Genomic DNA, 17,394 nt, shown 5'->3' with positions numbered 1-17,394 from the left:
AAATCCAAGCAGCTCTTGACCCTGGCAGGCCCCAGGGTGTTTCTGTGGGAGTTTCTGGGTGCAGCTGTAGGATGGAAAGAGGGTTTTATGGCCCAGCTCTCTGGTCCCACTGTGCACACCCCAGTACCACCAGGCTCTCACCCCAGGGGTGGAATAAACACATCAAGAAATGGCCCACTCCAGACCTGGATGGGAAAATCTCCTTGGTGCCTTCTCAGAGAACACCCAGAGTGGCAGAGCTGCCACAATCCCCATGTCCCCACAGCTTTGGGCAGCTTTTCCTCCCTGGACAGGCAGGAAAAAATCATCCCACTTTGGTTCTCCTCCCCATCACAGCCCAGCAAAGTTGAATTTTAGCATCCTCTCTCTTCTGTGCATTCCCATTGGAGGGAGGGAATTTGCTGTGTGTCTCTGCAGGATTTTGGGAGATGAGTTTTGAGAATGAAGGCTGTGCTGGTGCAGCCTGTGCTCGGGTTTCTCCTCAGCCAGTGTCTCCCTAGAAATCTTTTGTCTGGGATTTCTTGGAGCAGCCTCCTCCTGGTTTTCAGACTGATGGCTGCATTGGTTGTTGTTGTGGATCTTCTGCAGCATCATCTGCTTTCATTAGCATTTTTGAACAAAGGAATGAATCAGAATAAATCACAACTAATAGAAATATAGGAGCAGATTATCATTTTGCAAAGCTGAACTCTCTCAGAGGAGATTACGTATTTAAGTTGAACAAATACAACTTCATAAATAAACTAAATTAAACATCATCTAATTTTACTTTTGAAGCCAAGCAATTTTAATCCATACTCAGCTTCTTGTATAAATATTTCCCAACTCCATTTTATTCTTTGAAGCATTCTTATTCATATTTAAAAACCAAAAATGTGCCAAATTGAACCACACTGAATAAATGTAAAAGCTTGGGTATATTACATAATAATCTGAGAGTTGGCAGGAGGGAGTGATTGTGTTTGTGAGTGTCCAAGTAGTGTAAAAATGCTTTTGCAGAACCCAATATTTGTCTCTAAAGCTCTCTGACTGATGGCATGCCTGAAAAAATCCTTTTCATAAATCCCTTATGCATTGTTCAGTAGGAAGCAATAGATGATTAGAAATCTATATATTTCCCCAGGGATAATTGATGCAGAAACTGTGGTGCTGCAAGCATTGCCCAGCTGGTCTGGATTGTGAGCAAATTCCTGCTCATGGATGGAAGGGCTGTTTTACAGAAATAATTCTTAGAACTGGGAGCATTTCAACCCCCCCAATTATGTCATTGTGCCATTGGAAATGCTCTTTATCAATCATCTTATTAAACAAGAAGAGTCTTAAAAAAAAAAAAAAAGTGGTAATAAGGTTGAAGAGTTCTTGTTAAATGGTTCATGTGATGTTCACAAAGCTGAAATATAATTTCAGTCCACCCTGTGTTCAGTCTAAAAACCACAATCAAAAGCCATTTTTCCAGAAATAGGCTTCAAGGCAGTTCTTTCTGCATGTTCATTAAATCACTGTGTGCAGTTTGCAGAACTGACCTGTCCAGTGACTTCAGGGGCTGAAAATGGTTAACAGAGCTTTTCAAAAATGCTTCATTTCTAAGTAGACAGTATGTAAAATTACCAAGAACTTGGTCTTATATTTTGAACATAGGACAAAACAAGAGAAGTGAAATAAATCTGCATCTTTTTTTTTTCTGGTTTTAATATTGACCCATTTATTTATTAAGTTTTTATATAATGGTTGGGAAAAAACCTTACAGGTAAGATTTATTTTCGTAACAAAATCACTAAAATGGATAGTTTGTGTAAAAATCCTGCTTTTCACACCACACTTTTATTTTTTCTGGGAATAGTTGAACATTGCTTTTCCCAGGGTTGGAGTGAGCATTTGCTGTGTGCAGCAATGATGGAGTAGAGCTTTGGGAGCACTGCAGATTCAGGAGTATTTGGGGAAGGTGCAGGGGCAGGAGGCAATGCCCAGAGGGGTTTTTGGTGGCAGGTGGCCATGCAGGGCTGGGTTTGACATCTCCTGATGGAGAAGATAAAGAGCTAGACACTGCACAGTTCAATATGAATCAAGCAAATTCCACTTTATTTATTCTCTATAAACAATTTCTCTATCCCTACACATGATCACACAACTCATCATTGCTAGGAGCCTTCTTTGCACAAGGCAAACATGCAGATTTTCTTTTTCATTGGCTTCAGAGTTCCTTGGCATTCACCTATCAACTTCACCCCAAGTCTCACCCCTTGTTTTCTTGAGCAGCTGTTCTTCTTATTTCTCTTTCAAGGGCAAAGCTGCATAAAAGTGTTTATATCCTTTTCCTGGCTTGTTCATTTTTCTCTGAAACATTCCCCCAGCTGATGGCACAGCCCATGGTGGTGCCAGGGAGCAAAGCAGCCAGGGAGAAGGTGAGGAAATGCAGGCTGCTGCTGTTTGTTCCATCTCCTATCACAAATGAGAGCTCCTGGCTGGGAGTTTTGTCACACAGCATATGATAAAAATGCTCCTGGTGCTTCTAAATGCAAGCAGGTCCAGCTGAAATCCAAGTAAATTGCAACTTCCCTAATGAAATGTACAGGAAGGTTCCTGAGGATGGTGTGAGCACTGCTGCTCCACATTTTCAGGATGTCCTTGAGTAGGTTTGCAGGGATAGTGAGATGAGAGGAGGGATAATTTCATTGGGGGAATGCAGCACGGAGTGGTGCAAGAGCTGCACGAAGACATTTTGCAAGTGAAATATTCTGGCAGTCCTGCATCTTGGAAATATCACAAATAATCAAGTGCTTGTCCCCAAATTATGTGCTGGTGACAGGCCTGTGCCCCTCAGGCTGTGTGGAAGGGGACAGCTGCATGGGAAATGTGTAAAGAACATTAAATGGAAAGGATTTTTTGCAAACAGCCCTTACTAGATTTTGACAATTCTTTCAAAGCAAATATTTGGCATAAGTTTGGTAATTTTTGGTAATGCCTCTGCCTGCAGAGAGAGAGAAATGTGAGACCATAATGAAATATAAATTGTCAAAACAATATTTTGACTCTTCTGTGGACTGTAATTGTTCCTTTGCCACCAAACTCCTGGATGCATTCTAGTTTTTATCATCATACCTGTGTTCTGGACATGATTAGATCCTGTCCATCAACTGCCTGTTAGCTGCAAGAACAGATTTTTGCATATTCAGACCTTCTACACATTGCTTACAAATAAAAAAGGCTGATAAATCCCCTTATTTTTAATAGGCAAAATATAATCTGACCTTTAATGGTTTAATCACCACTACACATAATCAATAGATTTATAATTTAAAAATTATTCTTCTGAAACAGCTGTTTTTTACAGCATGACAAGGATTTGATATTTGAATAATTAAGGCATGGAAAGTGTGCTGCTGCCCAGGATTCAGACTGACATCTTGGTCTAGAGCATTAAATACTATCCTATGCACAAAATGTTAATTATTTTATTTAAAATCTGTGTGCATGAATCATTCCCTGACACAAGGTAATGTACTTGGAACTCAAAATTACCTCATTTAAGCAAATGTTTCTAACCAAGGGGAAGTGGCCTGGTATGATGCTGTAGAAAGGTTTGCCAGAGTTGTGCAAAAAAATATTTTTAATTGTGTTTTTGGGGCTTGGTGAGGTTCCTGCAGGAATTCTGACAGAGCCACTGGTGAGTGTGGTGCTGGGGGGGGGTTTCCTGGTGCCTTTACTGGGATCAGGTGGGTAAACCCAGCAGAAGGGAATGCCAGGATTAGTGTCAGACTGGGGCTGTGCCATGGGGAATGCTGGAGCTGTGTAACTCCTGATGTGACTGAGCTGCCAGCAGATTGTTCTGGAGGGAAATACTGAAATATTGGCACTGTGTGAGTCTCCCTGTGCTGCCCAGGAGGATGAGAGGTTGCTGGAGGCAGGAGCTCTGCAGGGGGATGGGGACAGCAAGGGCAAGTGTGGGGTCCTGCACTGGGGTCACACCAATCTCTGCAGCTCCAGGCTGGGGGTGAGAGGCTGGGCCAGGGGAGGTTTAGATTGGGGAATTGAAAAAAAAAAATCACTAAAAAATTGGTCAAGCATTGGGACAGCTGCCCAAGGAAATGGGGGAGTCACTACTCCTGATCATTTTCAAACAGCATCCAGGTGTGGCACTTGGGGACATGGTTAGGTGGGGACAACTCTTGGATTCACTGCTCTCCAAGGGCTTTTCCAACCTAAACAGTTCCATCCTGTTCTGGAGAAAATGTTCCCAAAGCTGAGTAAAAGTGGAAATCCTAATGATAAGCTGAGTCAGAATGTTTTTCTGAAGAGATCCCATTAACCCTGTGGCCTCCCCAAAACCTTCATTCATCCTGGGATCTCTCTCTCAGGTTTTGAGCAGTAATATATGCTACAAAGGAACAGATATCATTGACAGCACTTGGCAGGGTCCTACATGGTAATTAGGGTCATGACCAGTAAATTAATCAGAGGTTAAAGAAAAAAACCTCCCAAACTTGAATTTATTAGAATTGCTTATTTTTATATGATTTTTTAATTAGTTCTGTCTAAAGAATTTCACCCTTTATTTTCATATTTACTAACTGTTTGTTATGCCATGTTTTTTTTTTCAATCATATCTGTTTTCCAGAGTTTTAGCCTAATTTTTTCTTATTCAATCTCAATTATCTTTGTAGTGCAGCTACACAAGATGAGGCATTGGACATAGATGTCTTCAGTGCATCTTGACAGAAGTAGCCAAAATAATTCTGAGTGACAGATTTGCAGGTTATGCATAAAAAAAAAATCACATTAAAGAAACTGGATGATGGAGAGAGGGGTGAATAACTCTGTATTTTAGATTTATCTCTAAATTAAAGAGAACCAGCACAGCTGGAGTTCATTTCATGTGCTGCCTAAAAAGCTCTTGTCATGTCTTTCACTGTCCATGGACTTCACTGCCTTTCAGTGCAGCTTTTCCGTATAATGATTAAAGGTTTGAGTGGTTGGGCCTGTTTGAATGTTGTTACCAGCCCCTCTCTGCTGATTTTGAGAAGTTTGGTGTCTGTGACACGTGCAGTATGTACATTAAATAAATAATTAAATGTGTATTAAATGTATATTAAATAAATCCTGCCTGTGAATCAGGAATTAGGAAGGGGCTGGAACCCAGCAGAGATGGGGTCAAACACAGCCAGCAGATTTTGGGCACTGAGAGAGGGAATGGAGTGTTTGTGCCTAGGAAATAACTGGAGCCTCCATCCTGAGATGCACTGGGAATTTTAGGAGTTTCTGTTCTGAGGAACACTTTGTTTCACCTGCTGAAGGACTCCTTATGCTCACTTTTCCCTTCAAGCAGTTGATTGAAACTTTATTTTTTTGGTTAAGTGGAACTGTGAGAAATAATTTGGATGTGTTCTTAGAGGTATCACTTCTCTGCATGTGAAGATCTTCCAAAGCTCCACACAGAGATTGAAACCCATCCAAGCATTTTCATGTGTCTGCTCTTGGCTTTTACCCTGTTCTGAATGTTTGGATATTTCCAGTAAAGACAAAAAAATATTCTAATTAATTTTAAAACATACATGAGCTGGCTATCAGATACCTTTTTAAAGTTATGTATTTTCAACGGTATTTTCTGGACAAAGGAATATCACTAGCACATGTATTTCTGCGTGGAAAAAAACCTGTGAAAACCTACTAGGCAAATAATGATGGACTATTGGACCATTCTCCAGATGAGACATTTAATTTCATGCAAATTCAGACTAGAGCCTTTGAGAATATAGTTTATTACAGAGGTACCAGATTAATCTTTTTTGTGTTCTTTGACCTTGATTTTATTTATGTTCTGCTTCATTTAACTCAGACAGTTCTTAGGAGCTCAAGGAAAGTGCTAATACACATTCTTCCAGTGCCACATTTTTCATCTCATGTTTTACTTTTCTCTTTATTTTCCTTTCCAAAAAGTCTCTTTCTCTTGGTTAAGAAGATTTAACTACAAATTGACTTTTAAAATATGGGGTAGTTGTCAAAATCCAAACTAATCCAAGTTTTGTATGGACAGAGAAAAGGGAAAACCCAGAATGTATGTCAGAGACAGAACTGGGAATTTTATAAAGCTAATTTTAATTTTTTTAAAGAACTTATGTGAGCAGATATCTTTGAAAATGAGATGCATGGACAAGTGCAGACAATACCTTATCATGGTTTGAGCACATATAATTTACATAAGAATATTGAATAACTCTGCTTGACCAACTTTGAGCACTGAGTTTTGCACTCTCAACATCCCCAAACATTTATTGACTCTGTGTGTGTATTTATAATTACAAATATGTATAAAAGCTTTGGGGTTTTGAAAGGAATGCTTTCTGAATTACCTGACCAGCCTTGGGTTCTGAGTGTTTTATTGGAAGTTGATTTAAACATTGAGCAGCTAAAATAGAATTAAGTAATAATCAAAAGCTTTTTTAGCAAAGTGGTGTAAATCCACCAGGCACCATTGGTGTGTTGGTTTTTTTATAGACAGGAATGAGGTTGTAAACAGCAGAATTTGCCCCAAATTGGCTTCAGTGCTGCTACCTGAGCTTATTTTGGACTGGGGAGGAGAAGTGCAGGGCCAGGTGCTGTGTCCACACCTGCAGCAGTTTTGTGTCTCCACTGGATGCAGCAGGGCTGTGCTTGGGCAGCTTGCAAAGATTTTTGTGATGCAAACCTTTGGCAGACTCTCCAGGGAAGGACTGGTAGATGAAAATACAGTGATGAATTGTCATGCAGTTATTTGGAGTTTAAAAGGCTGAAAAAATAGCTTTGGGAGAAAAGGGGTTTTCTTTAAGAAGGAGACTTTAAAAAGTCTTGGTGGTTTCTTCTCTCAGTTCTTACTTGGTGACAGCTGCTGCTCAGCAATTTTCTTCCCTTGTTTAGTCTTGATGAGCAGTGATTTTTTTTTTCCTTTAAATTTTATTTATTCCTTTTGAGCATGAGCTGAAAACAGTTGGTGCTTCTGAATATCATGGAAGTTGGTGGGGGAAGGAGCAGGTGATGCAGAGGGTTTGGTTGGGATTCTGATATTGTAGATTTTTCATTGCCTCATATCAGGTGTATTCTCAGTGAAGGGTTGAAAGCTAATTAGACAAATATATGATTTATTAGGGATGGGTAAACCAGTCTGGAAAATCTAAACAAGATAACAGAGTGCTCCAAATTGCAGCTAAGCAGAGTCTTGTCCATTGAAACCAAAGCTGAAGGAGCTGTTTGGCTTAAATTAACTTGCTGAAGCTACATCCAGTTTTTGCCTATTACCAATCCCATCATTGTCTTTCAACTCATGAGAGAAGCATTCAGAACATTTCAATAGGAGTTCTGTTTCTTTTGTGTTTTTATCTGTGGTTTATTCTCAGTGTGCTGGTTTGGCAAGGCTGTTATTTCACATGAACATGTGGCCAAACAAGCAGTTTCACAAGGAAAGCAGCTTCTGAAATTGCTTGGAAGAACCTCTGAGATACTTCTCCATCAGTATCTGTGTAATGACTTGTGTTCCTTTCCATCAGACCCTGAGAGGGATTCAAATACTCAGGACAGTTGTCAGACCTGAATACTTGTGAGTTCCCTCCCCTCCATGAACTTGGTTGTAACATGAAAACAATTTTGGGATTAGTCAGGGGAAGAGGGGATGGGCAGAGTCAGAAAATTCTCCTGTCCTGGGGAGAGCAGGTTGGACTGCAAGGAAAAGGCTTCAGATCAATGGGTGGAGAAGGAAACTTGCTTTGTGAGCACAACCTCTAATTTTGCCAGTGTATCAATAATAAAACCCAAGCATCTTCTAGGCTGAAATGTCAGCACTGTGTTGCAGGAAATCCCCTGGAATTCTCACAGACAGTCTGTACTTGGCAGGGTAAATGCAGGAGTGCACAGTGCTTTCAGATCCATCCTCATACCATGGATATCAGAGCTCACTGGTTAAAACATCCCAAATGATGCTAGTTATGCTAGGCCCCAAATAATTTAATTTGACTGTGCATTACTTCAGTTATTATAGTATCAGAGAATAAAATAATCACTTAGGAAACATTTTTGCAGCAGATGACCAGAATGTTTTATTGCTCAATACCAATCACTGGATTAGGAAAATGGATTACAACTGTGAGTAATAAGTTCCTAAAGCCCCTGAATGATATGATTTCTGTAAATGTCTGCTTGATTTCATTAACCTTGAGCATTCAGAGAGATAACTGACTGCAACATTTGCCTGTACCTCCTATTTTGTACTGAATGTACTCTGTGTTTGTTGATACACAGGGGAGATCTAACTGGGAGTCACTTCAGTGGATGCACTTGGTTTGAGTAAGTGACAGAAGGAGCTTAAGAGCTGCTGTACTTGAGCATGGTGCAGTGCTGCTCAGACCTGTGCTTACAGCAAGTCAAGGGTGAGCTTGTAAAACAGCAGCATGGAAAATCAAAAGGGTTTGTGCTTAGAGAGCCTCACTTAATATTCAATACAGTCCTTATATGATGTTTTCTGCCAACAATTGCCTTTTAAAGGTTTTGCCTGTAGCAATCTTTCACTCAGTGGAAGTTGAGCTCTGAAATCAGGGTGCAGCTGCCATTGTAAAATGTTTAATTTAAGTCTCAGTGTAGTCACAGGAGTATTTTATCCTTTTCTGTGCACCTGTGGAGAGTTCACTGCTGAACTAGTACAGAAAAATGTACTCAGTTTTCTCTGTCTAAAATAGCAAATACACCAGCAATAAACTGTGAGTGAGGTGTAGTCCTCTTCTCCTCTGCCTGACCTAAAGGTTTGAAATGTTTTTCTTGGATTTGAGTGACAAATTATAACTTCACTATTGGTCCAACTGGAAGAACAGTCCTGTAAGCATAAACTCTCTGTTTTAGGTAGAAAATATCCTGTCTGCAAGTGGGAAAGAAAAGCCTAAAGAATAATAAGGTTGGTAATTAAGCTTGTTAACAGTGGCACTTTGGGGGAATTGTTTTGAGGGGTAAATTATCTCCAGGACCATCTGCATTGGTACAGAGCTGTAGTACTCTTCACACACCTTTCTGCTGTGGGGTATTTGCTTCTCAAAACACTTTTAATGAATAGGTGGAGCTAAAGCACTGAAAATAGGCCTTTAAGGGCTGGTAACTGTGTGATTAACTCACAAAACTGCTGATGGAAGAGCTTGCCATGAGGTGCCTGCCCTTGGACCAGCCTGGTGCAGCTGTGCTCACTGTAAGGTCAGGGGAAGGGCAGCGTGGTTTGAACTGAGGGCTCTGATTTTCTGTGCATTGAGCATCTCCCCTGACTGCAAATGAGAGGCTGCAGCCCTGTTCAGCAGGAAAATGCCCCATCCTTGTGCCAGCACAGCTTGCTGTCTGCACCAGTGTGTCCCACAGGCAGCAATTCCAGGGAAAAAGGACACCAGGAGGGACAGGGGCAAACCCTGTCGGCTCAGCTCCTGCAGCCCCTTCTGAGCAGTGATCCCAGGCTGGTGTGCAGAACTGACAGAAAGCTGCTCATCAGCTCACTCAGAGCAGAAATGGACAGCAGCACAAGGTGGATGGGTGTGAGGAGCCAAAATTCCACCCCCAACATGTGGAATAAAGGGATTCTTGTGGGATCAGCACTGCAGACACAGCTGCTCCCTCTCCACCTTGCTGTCTCATCCTTTGATTCCTGCCTCTTCCAACAACTCTGGTGCAGACTTCAAATTATCCCACCTTTGCTTCAGGCTTTGCGAAACTTGTCACTTCAAGGACCTTGTCCCAAGAACAAAACCCATTCCCATTTGTCAGTTTGCTTTTGGCCTGCCTGATCCCAAATCTTTGTGGTCCTGCCATCATTTGTGCAGTGAGGGGGGAAGGAGCCTTTGGAAACTGCCCAGCTCTGTGTGAGAAGCCTGGCTGGGGAAACAGGCTCTTCCTGATGTCTTGTGCAACAGCAGAGCTAAAGTCAGCACAGGGGGGAAATGGATGTGCTGCTCCTGCCTATTGATTTCCTTGGGAATGTTCTTCCATTTGTGCCCTTTCTCCACTGTTCCATTTTGTGGTGTGTGCTTGAAAGGTTTCAGCTAACTCCTGACAATGTGATGTATTATTTTTCTGTCTAGCTCGCTAAATTCCCTTCCCAGCTTCTTTTCTGAGCTTCTCCCTCAAGTCAGACATTGCTACTTCCAAATTTCAGCCCAGATTGCCTGGTGGTAATGGAATTAATATTAACATTTTAAAACTTCTAGGATCTGTTGTCTGATATTTTATTAAAGAGACTAAAAATACACAATGAACTCCATGCAGATTTTATGTGGAAGAGGGACTAAAGAGATTGGATTTTATTGGGCTGCCACCAAACTGGGTTTAAGTTCTGTCCTTTTCTGATTTAAATTCTGTCCTTTTCTGATTGCAAACAAAGGTCAGAGTGGCAGCAGGAGAGATAGTGAAAAAAAAAATAAAGCTGTGACCTGTGTGCCCATTCAAAGCTGTTGGATTGCAGCTGTTCCGAGACCAATATTTTTAAAGCATTCAGCAACAGAATTGTTTGCCAGATCAGTGTGATTGGATTTGGAATTACTGACCTTTCCCTCCTGAACACCCTCTGCTGCCTTTGCAGGCTCATTGGTGGGATGTTTCTGCAAAGGCTGCTGTAATGTATGAGGGTTGGTACAGGTTTCAGCCTTCAGATCTGTTTCTCCAGAGAGGTTTCTGTTATCTCCTTAAATGATTTCTCAAGATTGCTCAAGTGAGGATTTCCTGGTGGAGGAGCAGCAGCCATGGCATAACTTTGTACTGTGGTACCTATGGATGTATAATGCCAGGTTTAAGTAGGTGGTTAAACACTTGTGCTTTACTTCTTTTAGCTTCTAACTGTAACAGTCTGGGTTTGGCCATGATTTCAACTTCAATTTTTCCAAAATATATATATTTTAATTTTAGTTGGTTGGTTTGTCAGAATCCAAGCTGACACCCGTCAGTCAGTCAGGGTGGTGGCACAGTCCCATTCAATGGTGGCTGCATCCTCCTGCAGGGGCAGATGTGGTTCAGCTGGAGCACTGCTCCTGGAGAAGGTGCAGTTTCCTCTGAAGCTCCAGGGATGATGTGGAAAGGTCTGGCTTTCCTCTGGAATCCAGTGGAAAGAAGGTCCCTTGGTGTCCAAAATCTCAGTTTTTCTCTGGGTAGGAAAGGCTTGGCTGCTCCCCTGGCTGGAGCATCTCCCAGTGGGATGATGGAATTTTATCAGCCATGCCCTGGGACTCAATGGCCATGAACAGGAGATATCTCCTGGAGGGAGGATGGGCTGTGGAAAGATAAAGATGATTGCCCAGCTGGTTTAAAGATGGCCCATTAGCAGATAATATGTGCCAGGAGATCAGGGGCACTGCCCCACCCGGGTCAGCAGATGGGGACAGAATCCACATTGCTGGGCACAGCCTGGATTGCAAAACAAGGCAAGTGGTCAGGGTGGTTTGTCACCCATCAATGACCCCCATGTGGGTGTTGTAAAGCACCGCAAAGCTGTGTGAGAGAGGTTTAGTGAATCTATTTGCTTGCTATTTCAGTAAATCGACCTCTCTGAGTAGGAGCTACAATTCCTTGAGGGGTCTGTGGCTACAATTTCCCTGGGATAATAAACAACAGAGCCTGAATGGCTTTTCCAGCCAGAGACAAGATCTATTATTGTGCCTTCATATTAGCAAGGTCCTTTCAAAGGAGGATCAGAGATCAATACTATGCTTAAGTTACAGAAATAGCTATAAAATCTATGTTTTATATTTCTTCCTGCAAAAACTCTCTCAACACTGAATATCTGGAAGGTGAGTCCCTGCATATAGGAATTTCTAAATCAGTTTCCTAAAGTGGAGCTGCAAACGGATGCAGGTTTTGGAGGAGCAACTCTGGGTCTGTGTGCAGGGCCCTGTTGCATAAAGAAGGTCTAAGCTGCTAGGGATGCTTAGTACAGCCTAAACTGGATAAACAGGATGTAGTAAACAGATTACAGCAGTGTTTATTGGGAATTCCTACTGATGTGGGGAGTGAAGGGACTGTTAAAGAGGGGGAAATGAAGAGGTGCTGTGCTGTTGAGCAGCTGAACAGTTTTCAAGTTAACTGAGCAATAACTGCAAAGATTCCTCAGAGGAGAGGAAAAAACAGCCAGCTTGGCTTAAGTAGGATGGCGATAAACACTCAGTGGGTTTGGAAGGTGTGTTTGCAGCACTGTGGATTAAGTGGACTTGGCAGCAACTTTGAGCTTGCCATTGATATTGTAATGAGCTTTAAATAGCTGATTGCAACTCCTGGGTGCCACCGAGGTCAGCCCCAGGGTCACTCTGCAGGCAGGGACACGGCCCAGGTGACACCTGGAAATCTGTCAGCTCATCCTGACTCACTGCAGGAGCTGCCCTGTCACCCTGGCAGGAGCTCTGGACAGCAGGGACAGCTTTCTGCTGCAGCATGTGCACCATTTCCCTCCAGAGCAGCAGGGAAATTTCAGTTCCCGCACTCACAATGTGATGGACAATTTCCATTCCTGCACTCACAATGTGATGGGCAACAGTCTCTGAAAGTCTGAGAAAGGCCAGTCAAGCACTGGAAAACACAGAAGCAGAACTGGCCTGGTACCTATAGTGTTTAGGAAGAGACAAAACCTATCATGTTTGTCCTACTCCAACAGCATCCAAGAACTTGATGTTTTTGCAGTAAGATGCTTGTGCCTGGTGTGTTTGCAGATCTTCATCAAGAGGATGGGCAGAAGCAAGCAGGAAAGAGAAATAGCAGGGAAATATTTTAAACCAGATCAAATAAATGCAAAAATGAAATGAAATAAATTCATTATTTAATGCCAAGAATGAATTTTAATGGAAATAACTGTTCTCAGAAAACTTGGAGCTTAGAGTGAATCAGGAATTTTTATTATGAAGCAAATTCAGATCATTGCTGTTATTCAGGAGTAACTCTGGAAAAGTGAATTTGGACCATCCCAGTTTGGTGAGGAGCTCTGAAGGACTGTGCTCTCAAGGTAAGGACCAGCAGTAACTAAATTGGAAATGCAGGAGTATTCAAAGGCAGTAGCACTTCCTGGGCTGTCTATTTATCAAATAAATATTGTCAACTTGTTTCTCATCGGTTTTCAGGAATAAATTGATTCTGTAATCTGAATTATTATCTTATTTCTAAAAGTTAAGTGGCCATGTGGTTACAATGCTGTGACCTGTTCATGATGCAGGTGAGGGATGCAGTAAAGACCAGGAATACTTTTCCTGCAGTGAGTAACTCAGGAGTAGCTGGCTGTCAACATTTCAACATTTTAAATGGGCCACTGAAATTCCTTTTACAACTATTTTGTTGTTTAAGGAGAATCTTGTGCCAGTTCTGAAACAAACCCCAAACCAAGCAGGCCCCCACTCCCCCACAGCCTTGGAATCCAAGTGGTTTGGAAAAGTGAAACTACTCTTCCCACAGAGGATGACTTGGGGATCTGAATTTCTAGTATTTGTTTAGATTCATATAAAAAAAATCACTGTTAAAACTGGAACAGGAGAACTTGAAGTCAGTCTCTGGAACAACTCTGCAACTGTTCTTGCCAAAAATTCCAGTGAGCATCTTCACTGGTTTGAAGTTTGCAATGGAAACAATTTGTGAAGTTCAGGATGTTATTTAATTTACCCCCAGCAAAGTGTAATTTTTCTGCCTGCTAAGGCAGTGTTTTTACAGCTCCTGGCAGAGTCTAACCAAAAACCAAATGGGAGTAAATAGTGACTTGAAGCCAAATTTTCCATCTTCCCATGGCTGTGATCGAAGGGGTACAAATGGTGACTTTGCTGTTTAGTCTTTCTTTGCATAATTTGCCACACTAATAGTTTTTCAAAACTTTTATTTTCCTCAAAAATGTGGCTTATGTAACTAATTATATATATTAATTATGTATATATATTTAAGCTTATATAATTAGTTATTATTTTATTATATTTTATATAAGCTTATTGCTTATAATGCAGCAAGAGCACCCAAAGTTTTTTCAGCCAGAACTTCCAGACGGTCAAATCTATTATTTTTTAATGCTACAGTGGGAAGTGATAGTTTCACCTTTGCTGTCTCTTTTCTTGTTGGCAGTAGAGAGTAAGAAGGGTCAAATATGGAAATTTTTTGGTTTTTTAAGCAGTGTAGGCACAAATTTGGTGTTGGAAAAAGCTCCTGTGGTACTGGCATGTGTCACTGAGGAGTGAACTGAGAATATTTGAATTTCAGCTCTGCCACAAAGCTGAGGTGTTAACTCTCCCACTTTGCTGAGGGTGAAGCAGGGAACACTTTGGGTTTGTTTTTCTTCTAAATCAGGAGCAAATTGCTGGTCCAAAGCTCAAGCAAGAAATTGAGAATCCTATGATCAGACCCAGAAATTTGTTCTGTGACCAAGGTAACCAAATCTCAAGTCGTGTTGGGGTATTTTTTGTGTTGTTTTAATGAAGATTATTTTTGCCCTGACAAACCTAAGAGTTTGAAAAGTGAAGTTTTTCTCTCCTGGAATAACAATATGAGATCTCAGCACATTTTAAATCTGTTTCTCTGCTCTAAAACGTTCCTTCCATGAAGCAAAATCCATCCTGACCCTTGGAATTGTGCAGAGGATTCTTTGGGGTCATCCTAAGAGAGTTTTTGGTCATTTTGTCACTGTGGAAGTGATACAGGCCTGGATGAATGAGCCTCAACTGCTTCTCATGTTGAGATGGTGATTCAAACAGAAAAATATATTTAGAAATAGATTTTCTTGTTCTGTAGTACTTCTTATTTTTGTCCTTTTTTGTGCATAAGATTAAATAGAAAAAAACATTAGTTCAGTTCACTGATGCTTGGAGAAGTTTTCCTTATCAAAGTCACCTATGATACCTTATTTATAAAGTTTAAGATATTTACAGATGCTTTATGTTTAAGCATTCTTGATAATTTTGAAACTTCTGCTTTTCAGTCTGACTTTCTGTTGTCCAAGCTAAACGTAGCACTTCAATTTTGTGACTCCTTAAGCTGTTCTAAAAATAATTCCCACAAAAGTATAAAATGCTGGATGAAAAGTGAAGGCATTTTTTGATGATTTCTGGCTTGTATTTCTGTAATGTTTTAATGCTTTGTAAGTATCAACATTTTTCTCTTCCTACTGGAAACAGATTATTTTGACATTTTCAAATCACAGTGGTCAGCATTTTCTTTCCTAATTCTAGATTTTTTTTTTTTTTTTTTTTTTTTTTTTTTTGCTCAGATGCTCAGACAACGAATACAAACATGGATTAAATTTAATCTGGGGAGATAAACAGAAGCAAAATAAACTGCATCATTATTATTAACATATTGAATTTTTAATATGGAATGATTGATTTCATATTAATCTCAAATCTCAACAACAAATGGTTGCCTTGAGGATTTCTGAATTCCACCTGGTGAAGTGAAAATGAACTCATTTTTTCAGAATGCAACTACTGAAAGTTTATTACACGCCCTGCTTGTTCCTGAGCCCCAGCTGGGTGGGAATTGCTGCCAGAAGGGACTGGGGGTGGTTTTAAAGTGATTTTTCATCTTCAGACAGAGTCAGTCTGAAATGGGCAGTGACTTCTCTTTGCACTGTTCCATCCTTAGGAGGGCTAGTGTTTTAATTCTGTGTTTATATATATTTATATTTACACTTTCTGTTCTCCTGGACCAATAAAATTCCAATTTTCAAACTGCTGAGCTGCTCCCATCTTCCAGCTGAATGGTTGGGTGCAAGACAAGGCCCTGGCAAGGAAGGAAAATCCATCTCTCCTCCCCCTGATTTGCATTAATGTGTCACTGGGGCAGAATATCATCCCCCAACCCATTCCCTGGATCTCAGCTCACTTCTTGTTTACAAGGAATGCTTTGCAAAGTGGCTCTGGAGAAATATTCTGGGATTCCAGCATTAGTGGCACAGGGATGAAGCAGTGTCTGGATGCCTGTTTGCTCTGCATGAAACATTCTTCAATTTGGGAAGCCATGCCTCTGTCACTGTGCTTTTATAACCTCAGAGGTTTGGTCACTGGGGTAAGGGCAAATTGTCTGTTCCTGCATCATCTTCTGAAAAATCTTTGTGTTTTTGTGATCTGAAAGGAGGATTCTGCAGGTTCCATTTCATTTCAGAAAGTGCTTTGCCCTGATGAGGGTTATGCAAGAGGCTTTTATTCCTGCTCCAGGAATTCAGGGAAGCAGAAGGCAGAGTGCTCTTTGGGATCTCTGTAGCTCTTGGTGCTCTGAGGGGAAAAAAGAGAGAAATTTTTATGGTGATGACTTTTATTGAATGATTTTCATGACTTTCATAAAGTGAAACCAGCAGTCACCCTTAATCTATAAAATATAAAAGTCCATATCAGGGCCTTTACTTACACTGGTATCTAAGACATTTACTCTTTAAAGCACTTAAAATACATTCTTACTTACTTAAACTTACTTACTTATTTAAAACTTCAACTTACACCTATATTTCATGTATAAGTGGCTTAATATACTTAATTTACTTAATAAAGTCAGGTGCTGGTTTTGCATGATCTGATAATTGAGGGCAAAACTTCCACACTGCAGCTGTGCTGCCCTTGCTAAAGGCTGAGCAGCCTTAGGCTCCCTGGGCAATTAAATATAAATATTTTAAACAGAACTATTGCAGCCCTCAGATAACATGGGAAACACACTTTCCTAGAAATGACATGTGTTGGGGGCTGTGATTACCAGTGCTAGAACCAGCTGAAAATTCTCTTTTGCTGAATGATTCATTAAAAACTTGCCTTAGATTTTTAATTCTGTTTTTTTTTTTTTTTTTTTTTTTTTTTTTTTTTTTTTTTGTTTTTTGTTTTTTTTAATGAAAAAGAGCAGGATTTCTGTCTTATAATAGAACTGGCCCTTCATCCCCAAAGCAAAGCAGATGTCAAAGGATGCAGGATCTTTTCCATGTTGATTTAACTGCATACCTGGGCAGCCAGCAGCTGCTGTTGAGGTTTCTTGGGAGAGGTTTTTTGAGCTTGTGGGTTTTGGGAGCTGTGTGGCTGCTGTGCCTGTGGGAGCTGCAGGAGGAGCTGAGAGTTTCCAGGAGCTGCAGCTGCTCTGGGATTGCAGCCTCACTGCTGGGCTGTGTGCTCTGTGCAGGATGTTTGCTGTCAGTGTCTGCTCTGGCTCTCACTGCTCCCTGCTCAGCCCTGCTCGTGTTTGGATGATGGTGATACCTTGGGTTTTAGATTTTATAATTTCAGGCTCTCTGTTGCTTGGTATGTAACTCTGAAACTGCAGGTTAGGTGTTGGTAAGTTCTCTTCACAGGGTAATTGGACAAGGCAGTCCCTTCCCAGCTAGAGAATCAAGGACAACTATTACCCAAAAAGTATAAATAGCAAAGGGAAAGAGGCAGGCCAGGGAGCTGAGACTTCATGGCCTGAAGCTGTGGTTGGGCA

The 17,394-nt window shown here is 41.0% G+C and overlaps 1 protein-coding gene and 1 long non-coding RNA gene across 34 annotated transcripts in view; both read left to right on the top strand.

Annotated features, from left to right (window-relative positions):
* The window catches only part of ATP2B2 (ATPase plasma membrane Ca2+ transporting 2), a 378,523-nt gene that overhangs the window by 170,761 nt on the left and 190,368 nt on the right, over positions 1-17,394 (top strand). The window lies entirely within an intron of this gene.
* LOC306807681 lies at positions 7,411-9,324 on the top strand. 2 transcript variants are annotated; one of them, XR_013775783.1, is made up of 3 exons: positions 7,411-7,567; positions 8,047-8,109; positions 9,068-9,324. It is a non-coding gene; the product is annotated as an uncharacterized lncRNA (long non-coding RNA). The 2 variants fall into 2 exon arrangements; XR_013775784.1 differs by lacking the exon at positions 9,068-9,324 and adding an exon at positions 8,266-8,482.

This window comes from Erithacus rubecula, assembly GCF_903797595.1.
Source record: "Erithacus rubecula genome assembly, chromosome: 13".
Taxonomy (NCBI): domain Eukaryota; kingdom Metazoa; phylum Chordata; class Aves; order Passeriformes; family Muscicapidae; genus Erithacus; species Erithacus rubecula.
Note: the sequence above shows the minus strand (reverse complement) of the source record. Positions and strands in the feature narration are given on the sequence as shown.